Genomic DNA, 10,431 nt, shown 5'->3' with positions numbered 1-10,431 from the left:
GATAAAGGAGAAAGAAGGAAAGAGAGAAGAGAGTAGAAGGCAATATAGCCGGAAATTTTCAATATAGCTCAAGGAAATGTATCAAGAAGTCATTTTTGTTTGTAAAATTATAACGTGCATGTATATACATACATATAAACAGATAGATATGGTTTTATTTCCTTTTATTTTCAAAATAATCTCCTTCCCTGTTCCACCATAAAATCATCCCATGAAACAAAGAATTCTAAAGGGAGGGAAAAAATGTCAGGTCCATAAAAGCAACATGTCAAAGATGATGATCTTGTTGATAATGATGACCGTGACAACAGCGACCCTGCAGGTAACATCTCAAAGTCTGCAAAATGCTTGATATGTTATATATTGATATTGATATATTATACTGATATATATTGATATATTGAATATATATTGATATATAGAGATATATTATATATACATAATCTCATGAATCTCACAATAACCAGGAGTAGGGGTAGGTGTTCTTAGTAATCCCATTTTGTGGGTGATGAAGCAGGGTCAGAAAGATTAACATTTGATTTGCCAAGGTTTCATAGCTCATAAGTGTCTGAGCTTTGTACTTGAGTCTTTCTTCCTCCAAGACTGGTCTTCTCTCCATGATGCTCCTGAACTGCAGTCGCCCAAGAAATACAATGATCCACCTTACCACTCTTCACCTCTTGTGCTTATAGAGTAAAAGAAAAAAAAATTCCCTTGTATTGGAACCATTTGTCTTCCTCATTTGATAGAATGTGTATATATGTGTGTATATATGTTCTGTCTATATGTCACAATTTTTCCTGTGAATTTTAACCAGAAAATGTAAAGAGTTAATGCTGTTTTGCCAGTTTGGCTCTAATTAAAGGAGGCAACCGGTAGGGTAATGGATAGAGCACAAGACTCACAGTCAGGATAGTCATGAGTTCAAATCGAGCCTCAGATACTTACTATCTCTGTTTCTTTGACCAAGTGTCTGCCTTATTTCCAATTCTTCATTCTTAAAATAGAAGCCTCCCTCCAGGATTGCTATGGAGAGATGTGTAGAGCACTTAGAATGGTAGCTGGCATCCTGTAGAGATGAGCTGCTTCTGATTATTGTTATTAATGTCATTATTGTGATTATTAACATCCTGATACTCTAATTGCATGCTGAACACCTTGCCTTTTCTGCTGAGGTCAGCTCTGGGTTGAGCTATGACTCTTTAGAGTTTTTGAAGTCAGGGAATGATTTCAGAGGAGTGACTCACTCAGTAGTTTCTGGTGTCGACCTTCAGTGATATTGGGCGATCCTCAGGGACCCACCAGAGAGAAACTGTGGTGGATCATGGTAGAACAACCCATGAGCTCCTCAAGTTTCCCCCAGGAACCAAATGGTACTAGTCATGTTTATCATTCAAGACGTAAGGATGTGTTGTTTCAACAGTGAGGTTTTGTGTGTGTATATGTATGTATGTCAGTGTAAATATGCATGTATGTGGCTATGAGTACATGTCTGTATGTGTGGGGTATCTCCTTTCCAAGATCCCATTAACTGCATCTCTTCGGAATTTTTCTCAGGACTGAATTGTTTCTGTTTCTTTAATTCAACTAATCTGCTCTTTTTTCCCCCTGGGGACTTTCAGTTTACCAATATTCTAACTAACAATATTCTAACCCATTGAGACCTTAGAGCTTGTGAATCTTCACAGAGTTCTCCTTCCCCGAACAAACAAAAAATTGGAACCCTGAGTCCAGCAGCCCCTCTCCTCTGAGAGAAGAGCAAATGGTGAGCAAGTCAAAGAAGTATGTGTGTGTGTGTGGGGGGGGGGGTGACAATTTTTATCCATTTAGCCCAACATTAGTGCTCCACCTGGTCTTTCTTCACTATAGAAAGATCTGTATATAGAGATAGGGACAGACTTTCTTTGGTTTAGAGACTCCCACCACCAGTGCATCCTGACACATCTTGAGTTAGCTTAGATAGCTTCCTGGAACCTTGGACTTTGTCCAGCTAGTAGGGAATAGTGGTGGCTCTGGGAAACCAGAGTTTCCTGCTTCAAAGGGTCTCTCTCTCTCTCTCTTTCTCCCTCTCTCTCTCTCCTTTCTCTCTCTCTCTTAGTCTCTCCCTCCCTCTCTTCTTTTCCTTTCTCCTTCCTTCTCCTCCTCTCTCTCTTTCACTATTTGTCTCTCCCTCCCTTCCCCCTTCCCCTTCCCTTCCCCTCCCTGCTTCCCTTCCCTTCCCTTCCCTTCCCTTCCCTTCCCTTCCCTTCCCTTCCCTTCCCTTCCCTTCCCTTCCCTTCCCTTCCCTTCCCTTCCCTTTCCTCTCCTCTTTCTCTATCTCCTCCCCCTCCCCATATATGTTTATATGTTTTATGAAGTTTATTTGTCAGTTTTTTCCTTAAATAATTTTCACACATTCCACAGGCAGACATTCGTTTTTAAGCCACTCCTCAACTGAAACATTTTTTTCTAAGACTTCCAATGACCTCCTACTGGCTGACTCATAGGATCATGGATTTAGAGATTTGAGGTCATCTAGTCCCACCCCCTCAACTTTCAGATGAGGAAGCTGAAGCCCAGTGAGATGACGTCATTGGCTCCAGGTCACACTGGAGTAAATGGTGGAGCTGGGCTCCCGTGTGGCTAAACCCCAGAAGCTTTTCCTCCATGTCCCCTTTCTTGGCCCTCATTCCACTTGCTGCTTCCTTTTCTGCCTTGCTTCCCTCTTCCTCTGTGTATTCTCCTTTCCTTCAACCACCGTAACACTCCATAGTCTTGCTGCTCCTTATCTAGCCTCCTTTCTTCCACTTACTTTGTTGGTTCATTCCTACCAGGTCCCCTAACTCTGGGTGTTTCCCGAAGGGTGTGGGAGGCCGCCTTCTCTTTTTGTATTCTCTAACGGTGATCTCATGGGCTCTTTGGGGTTTCAGTGTAATTTTTATGCAGATGACACACAGGTCTACAGGGTCAGTACCATCTCTGCCCTGAACTTCAGGTCTAGAGAATCTTCCAGAGTGAATGTCCCAGAGATATCTCAAACTTAGTATATCCAGAACAGAACTGGTTATCTTTGCCACACATTTCCCCTAGCTTCTGAGCATGGTCACTTCTATTGAAGGACTCATCCATCTTCCACCCTCCCTTCTCACCTCTACCTTACAGAGTCCCTCTCTTAAGACCACAGTTCATGGACCACCATGCATTTAAAGGTTATTTTTCTTCTTTTGTTAATCCTTACCTCTCCCTATTCCTATCTGCAGTTAAGATAAAAATAATAGCAATAATAATGAAATCCCCTTTTCCCATCTAACAAAAATAGTACATAATTTGGCATGTCTATATTGGTATTATCTATATCAAAAAGCAGAGGTCATTTTCTATCTCTTTCAGCAGTTTTAGCTCATTACCTCTCTGCCTCGAAGTGACTTTTGGAGTTGAGCATTCTTATTACATCGAACAGAATCTCCAGGTCTTTCAGAGTTTGGTTTTCCTGATAATGTAATTGGCAATTGTCTAAATTGTTCTCCTAGCTCTGCTCTTTTACAACCCACCAGTTCATTAACATGATTCCAGTCTCTTCTGATTCTGTCTGCTTCATTTTTGTTCATAATTCAATACTATTCCATTATATTAACGTACCATAATTTATTTAGCTATTCTCCCATCATAGAACATTCTTTTAAATTACAATTTTTAGCTATTAGGAAAAGAGCCATTATAAATATTGCTCATATATTCAAATCCTTTTCTTCTTTCCTTGATTTCTTTTAGCTACAGGCCAAGTAGCTGCATAGCTATGTCAAAAGGTATTCATAGTTTGATCATTCTCTAATGATAGTGCCAACCTTTCTTCTGGAAGGGCTGGAATATACCAAGACCTCCACATTCCCAACATCTGGCTCCCTTCCATGCAGCTCTTCTGATAAACTCCAGTTTTTAGTGGTTCCCCTTCCATCCTGCCTCAAATTTACAGTTTAATAGATATTTGCATTTATATATATATATATGTATATATATATATATTTAAATATGTCCTTCTCTCCTCTATCAGGATCTAAGTTCTTTGAGTTGTATTGCTTCTTTTGCTATATTTGTATAATAACGTGCTGGACCCATAGTGAGTTATTAAGGAAATGCTTTGTAATTAGCTGGTCCAGATGAGTCAGAGCAGCTAAAATAGGCTGATGTGATTTTAAGTTGAATGAAGAGAGAGACCCAACTTTCTGGAAGGAGGTGATAGCTTCACTGTCCCCTAACCTGGTCAGATCAGTTCTAAGTATCAGGATTCTAGGCGTTATATATGAAGAAAGCTGTTGAAGCTGGAGAGCATTGAAGGGAAGCTATTGAGGATGGAAAAAAGACCTCAAGTTTCTAGTGTGTGAGGATTTAATGAAAAAAGTCATAATGTGCAACCTCTTTAGGGGAAAAGACTTAGGGAAGTGTATGGTCTGTTAGCCATCCTCATGTATGGCATGGAAAAGTGATTGGACTTTTCCGTGTATGTCCTTTGGCCCTAGAGAAAGCCTAAGAAACAGGGAGGGACATTGGGAAGTGGTGAATCTTGACTTGATTGGAAACTCGGAACATCTGGAAGAGAGACAGCCAAATACTCAATAATTCCCCCCAAGGAATTCTGTGGGTAATAGTATTTTTTGTTCCTAATAACAAGGTAGGGTTAAGGAAGGGAATCTGAGTGATGACACTAGAATAGCAACTGAACAGCCTTGAAATCTGAAGTCAAGTCAAACAAACCTAAGGAGTTATGTGATCCAGGCCCTTCTTTTTGTAACTGAGGAAACTGAGGTACACTTATTGAGGTTATTCGGGGGGGGGGGACAGAATTTGAAACCAGGCATTGTCACCTTCCAGGAGAATGTTCTTTCCACTCTGTCAAGCTACAGAGGGAATTAGGAAAGTTAACCCTGTCCCATTAACCCCTGTTTATTGCCCACTTCCTTTGTCACATTCATCTGGATATCACTGAGTCTGGAAGAGGTGAATCAGGTGACTATGCAGGTAGGCATCTGACCAGGGCTAATTAGAGGGCAGCAGGTTCTTCTTTTAAAAGCTGACGACAAATGGCATTCTCTTGGGTGGTACCACCACTGCCTATGGGGAAGAGGCCTTGTGCCAGGATCTACTTGGATCCTGGACATGGTGTTTTACAAGATTGAGAAGAACATATTTCACAGGTCAAGAAGTCCTTATCAGACATTTCCTATGTTCCAGGCACTATACAAAGAAAGGCAAAGACATAGCGAAGGGAGTGAGTCAACATGTAAAAATGAGGCTCGTTCATGCTCAAGGAGAACCAGAACAACATTACCGTTACAGTGTGTCCCACTGGCCGAGCAGACCAACACATGCTCAGAATGTTCTCTACCAGAGGTCAGGCACAGACAGTCTGTGTAAACACCAAGGGTGGGTTCCCTAAACTTTAATATCAAACATTTCCTTTGAGCTGCTTCCATTTGTCTTGTTCATAGACATGCTTGGCGGTCCTATGCCAGTGTCTCCCATGCTGTTCTATCCATTCCAAGATTCTTCAGGGAGACTTTCAGGGGTCTCTGTGTTGCTTCTTCTGACCCCCTTGTGAATGCCTCCCCTGTGGAGCTCTTCAATAAGTATTTTTTTGGCAATCATACATCTGCCATTCTAACAACATATCCAACCCAACATAGTTGAGCTCTCTGTTGGAATGCTTGGCAGTTTAGCTGAGAAAGGACCTTGGTATCTGGTACCTTCTCCTTCCAGGTGACCTTCAGAATCTTCCTAAGACAATTTAAATGGAAGAGACTCAGTTTCCTGGCATGGCACTGATAGACTGTCCAGGTTTGACTGGCATACAGCGATGAGGTCAATACAATGACTCTGTAGACCTTCAGTCTAGTGGTCAGTCTAATACCTCTTCTCTTCCATACTTTCCATGCTCTATACAGATTAGATAGAAGGCACTGTGAGAAGTGAAATCTGTAGTGCATCCAAATGTGCAACTGGTACCACAGTGGCTAGAGTACTGGACATGAGTCCAAATTTTGGGCATGAGTTCAAATTTTACCTCAGCCACTATCTGACTATGGGCAAATCTGTTACCCTCTGTTGGCCTCAGCTTCCTCAACTGTAAAATGAGAATAAAGACATTTCTCAGGATTTGAAAATTAGCCCAGAACTTAATGACTCCTTGGTTTCTTTCTCCTTCCTTCCTTTCTTCCCCATACCTGGGATGCCCTTCCTCCTCCTCTGCCTCCTGCCTTCCCTGGTTTCCTCTAAATCCTATCTTCTCTAGTCCCAGTCTCTTTTCTTTCTTTCTTTTTTTTTTTTTTTAGGTTTCTGCAAGGCAAATGGGGTTAAATGGCTTGCCCAAGGCCACGTAGCTAAGTAATTATTAAGTGTATGAGACCAGATTTGAACCCAGGTACTCCTGACTCCAAGGCAGGTGCTTTATCCACTACGCCACCTAGCTGCCCCCAGTCTCTTTTCAAGCTGGTGTCTTTCCCCTGTAGATTATTCCCGATTTTCCTGCCTCATCTGTTCCTCAGCGCATAGTAGGTGATTAATGTTTATCCATAAACACAAATCTGAGTAACAAGCAGGCCTGATATGGGGGTTTTCAACCCACATGGAGTTGTTAATGGAGTGCATTATGCAGAGATGCTGCCACCTGCAGGCCAAAGTGGTGATGACAGGCCCGGGAACTGCAATCCCATCCTGTGGAGAGTCCTCCCAAGAATGTAGGCAAGGGACCACAAAACATCAGAGCTGTCTTTGAAAATAGTGGGCACAGGCCATTCTGACTGGAGGCCAATGTTGGCAATGACTTAGAGAAATTTCTGGTGTTATCCAGAAGAGTAGATGGTCTCTACCGAACTGGAGGCCAAGCCTATTGATGCTAGCTGTTGAGAAGAAAAAAATATATATGAGATCATTGTTTCTTTGACACAGTAACTCACTTTCTGACTCCCATGGAGGTCCCATGGACCTCACCATGCAAAACAAGCAATATCTCAACGATGTGGGCTTGGGAATGGTGGGGGATCATAGTATAACATAGCCTGACCCTCTGTATACCTTCTTTCTATTTTGGGAAGACAGTAAAAGAGTGTTAGAATATTATTTTATTTTATTTTTTTCAATTACATACAAAGATGGTTTTCAACATCCATCTTTTTGCAACTGTTTTCTATTACCCTCCCTTCTCTTCCCCTCCCCATGGCAACTAACAATCTGTTTTAGTTTATGTGTCCAATCACGTTTAACATATTTCCGGGCAGGAGAGTGTTCAAAAGGAACAGAGAAAGCCTCAGGAGAAGATGCTGCAGGATGGGAATGCATGGATGGCTGCCATCTGCAGGAACTGAGAAGGTTGAGCCTGGGGAAGAGAAAACTTGGGGGAACAGAGGGGGAGGGGAGATCATGATAACAGTTTCCAAGTAGTTGCAAAGCATTTAGGAGAGAAATTAAATGTGTTTTGCCTAGCTCTAGGGGGCAGAATGTGCCAGATTTTTCTTGTTGCCAGGAAATCTTTCCAGATTGTCATCTCCTCCACAAGTGGAGGAAATTGGTTTAGATCCCCCTCCCCAGAGGTCTTTGTGAATGAACACGAGTTGGATGTATTGGAACTGAAATTATATGGGGAAAGGAGGTGTTGACTTGGAAGAGAAAGTTGAAGTTATCTTTTCCAGGTAACCAAGTATTTGACAGGCCGTTATCTGGGAGAAAACTTACACTTATTTTTCTTCATCCTGGGGTACAGAATTAAAAGAAAAAAAATTGCTGAGGGGTCAATTTTGGCTTGATGTAAAGACAAAACTACTGAAAGGACCTCCAAGACTATGCTGCCGTGGGAGACAGTGCATTTTCCTTCAGCCTTTAAGCAGAATTTCTCAGGGATGTTGAGGAAGAGATTTCCCTTTATAGAGGAAAGAGCTGTAGGAACTTTGTGATCTTATCCAACCAGGAGATTCTTTGATATCATCATTATCATCATAACTATATTCATTCCCAGAGTGAGGCTGCTGACCCTGAAAAGAGTAAGTGGTGATGTCTTGCTCCAATGTTATAGATTCAAACCCTCATACTGGTATATTCTCCCAATCTCTCTTACCCCGCCCCCCATCCCTACCCCCAGATATCGGTGATTAGTGTCTCAGTTCCATTGACCCAATTCATATGAATTAGCCTTTAGAAAGGGCTATTTATCTGAAGATATAGCAAAAACAGAAGTACACACATTCTCCCTTAACACCTGAGGGCACCCTCTCCTCTATAATATTTGGGTTCCAGTACAGTGATTTCTTCAAAGCATTTGCTGAATGAAATTCACTCCAAATGTGGTCGAGGCTGAACAATGGGTGAGTCTGAAACTCTGCCACAGCTGGGTGGGCCCAGGTAAGTCACACAGGACTTTGGTTCCCAACTTCTAGCTTGCAGATCCTCCAGGCTCCCAGATCTTCAATGACTCACCATTCTGATCTGTCCAAGCTGACGAGGTCACATATCTGTCTCCAATATTTCTTCACCTAATGGTCAGAGAGCAGAAAGGCAGAAAGATGAAGAGGCAAAGAATGAAGTCCTACATTCATGGTCACCTATGAACCTTGGCTGGGAAGAACTGGGACCTTGTTCTGTGCCACCGTCATTATCTCTAAACCCAGACTTGCACTAGGTGGGAAAGATTTAGAAGGAAGAGGAAGGCATGGGGTTTGCTGCTCAGCATCTTTTCATGAAACTTTAATTAGGGCTACATGTCCCAGCAGGAGTCTATCTCTTCATCACGTGGTTAGAAGATAAAGACACATGACAAATGTCTTGCCATTCAGTTCCGGGGCCATCTGGAAGCCAAGGTCCTCAGTCTCCATAATGTGGGAGGGGCATCTAACTTGATGCACACTGCTTTTCTTTGTTCCACAAACCAGGAACCTGTAGAGAATCTCATACTTTCTGACCCTTTTTAGTACTGTTCTTTCCTTTTGGTTTTCTTCTCAGATTCTCTGGACTCCCTCTTGCCACCCCTGCAGACATGCACACTAGCTAAGATACAGTCTTTCTTCAGAAACACTTCTTTTCCTTCCTCTGAAATCACGCTCCTTAACTTTGTGTCCCCTTCTACCTAGGGGCATATACTGTTCAGAGAAAGGATCATAGCATCATAGCTTAAGAGTTTAAAATGACCAAAGAAGTTATTTTATGTGACTTGAAACTGGGACCCAGAGAGGTCAAGTCATTTGCCCAATGTCATACAAGCAGCAGAGTGGAGATTTGAACTCATGTCCCCTTTCCAACAAGACAAGTCAACATGTCTTTAATCAGGGCAGCTATGGGGTACAGTGGTTAGAACACTGGGCCTGGAATCAGAAAGACCTGATTCTCATCCAGATTCAGATACATCCTAGCCTTGTGACCCTGGGTAAGTCCTTCGTTCTGTTTGCCTCAGTTCTTCATCTCTCAAATGAACTGGCAAAGGCAATGGTAAACCCTTCCAGTATCTCTGCCCAGAAAACCCCACAAAGAGTCACAGAGAATCAGAAGACTGAAGTGATTCAGCAACAGCAATACCAGACACTATGCAAGGTACTAGGGAAAGAAAGAAAAACAAAGACAATCCCTCCTCTCAAGGAGCTCTCAGTCCAATGGGGGAAACAACATGCCAACAAAGTCTATGCAAGACACATTCGAGAACATTGCAGAAGATGAGTCTTGAGATCAAGGACAGGGAAAGCCTGCTTGTAGAAGGTGGGACTGTTAGTTGAAGTTTGAAGGGAGCCAGGAGGTGAAGCTGAAGAGGGAGAGCATTACTTTAATGAATGAGAGCTGGAGAGAACCTCCCAGAGTAGGATGATTAGCACAGGACAGTAAAGGATAGGATTGATGGGTGGGTGGGTTGATGGAAGGGTGGTGAATTGGTGGGTTGATGGGTAGGTGGGATGAATGGATGGATGGAAAGATGGATGAGTGGGTGAATATATCAGTGGATGGATGGGCAGATGGATGGGTGAATGGATGAATAAATGGGTGAAGGGATGAATGGATGGATGGATAGATGGGTGGGGGGATGACTGGAAGGGTATTGAGTGGGTAGATGGATGGATGTATAGGTAAATGGATGGATAGATGAGTAGGTGGATGGATGGTTGAGTGAATGGATGAACAACAGATAGAATTAATGAATGAATAATTTAAACATTTATTAGATAATTATTATGTCCCAGTAACTGTGTTCAGCACTGAATAAAGAAAAGGAAAAACAAGGAAAGGAACAAACAGACTTCATTCTCAAGGAATTCATATTTCAATGGGGGTGGGGGGGATTCATATATAGATAACCGGTAAATCTAGGATTGTTAGAATATCATCTTAAAGGCAAACACCTAGGAGATGGCTGGGAAGGGCCTCTAGCAGGAAGCAGAATGTGCTCTGAGACTTATAAGTGGTAGGAGATGGAAGCTGGAGTAG

The sequence above is a fragment of the Macrotis lagotis genome, chromosome 6 (assembly GCF_037893015.1).
Source record: "Macrotis lagotis isolate mMagLag1 chromosome 6, bilby.v1.9.chrom.fasta, whole genome shotgun sequence".
Classification (NCBI taxonomy): domain Eukaryota; kingdom Metazoa; phylum Chordata; class Mammalia; order Peramelemorphia; family Peramelidae; genus Macrotis; species Macrotis lagotis.
The sequence above is the reverse complement of the archived record's forward strand: the minus strand, read 5'-3'. Positions refer to the sequence as shown.